The following is an 876-nucleotide window of genomic DNA, read 5'->3' on the forward strand; positions in this document are numbered from 1 at the left end:
GTGCCGCAAGACGGGGTGAGCTCCCGTCTCTAGTTCCAGCTCCTGCCAACCTAGCAGTTCGAAAGCAAGAAAGTGCAAGTAGATAAATAGGTACCACTTCGGTGGGAAGGTAGTGTTCCGTGCACCTTGGTGTTTAGTCATGCCGGCCACATGACCACGGAAACGTCTTCGGACAGCGCTGGCTCTTCGGCTTTGAAACGGAGATGAGCACCGCAACCCTAGAGTCGGACTCGACTGGCTTTCGAGCAAGGAAACCGTTACCTTTTACCTTTTTTAAACATCCCATCAGATTTCTGAAAGCCAGGTCATTGTTAGGAGGATGTAATGGCTGCCTGTTCCATTTCCCACTTCTCTTAGGTAGGTCTTGTGCAGTGGAGAAGGGGACTCTTGTCCCTGTAGTAGTTGTGGAATTTAAGCCATCACACCCTGTCCTAGCAGTAGTGGCTGGGGAGCCACTTGGGATCCTCCTGATTTTGTTTGTTGTGCCTTGTGTGCTGTAGTTTGGTGCAGTGGTTAGGAGCGTGGACTCTGATCTAGAGAACAGGGTCTGATTTCCCCACTCCTCCACATGAAGCCATCTGGGTGACCTTGGGTCAGTCACAAGTTCTCTCAGAGCGGCTCTCTCAAGAGCAGTCCTCGAAAGAGCTCTCTCAGCCCCACATAATCTCACAGGGTTTCTGTTGTGGGGTGAGGAAGGGAAGGAGATTGCAAGCCGCTCTGAGACTCCAAGTGAAGGGTGGGGTATAAATCCAAACTCCCCCCCCCCCATTTGCCTGCTTGTGAGAGGAGAACTCCAGGTAATATTTACCTGACCAATAGGCTGTGGCCAAATTGAGAGGTAAATTATCCTGGGGAGGAAAAGTTCCTGGTTGTTCC

The sequence above is a fragment of the Gekko japonicus genome, unplaced genomic scaffold (assembly GCF_001447785.1).
Source record: "Gekko japonicus isolate JY-2015 unplaced genomic scaffold, Gekko_japonicus_V1.1 scaffold3839, whole genome shotgun sequence".
Classification (NCBI taxonomy): Eukaryota; Metazoa; Chordata; class Lepidosauria; order Squamata; family Gekkonidae; genus Gekko; species Gekko japonicus.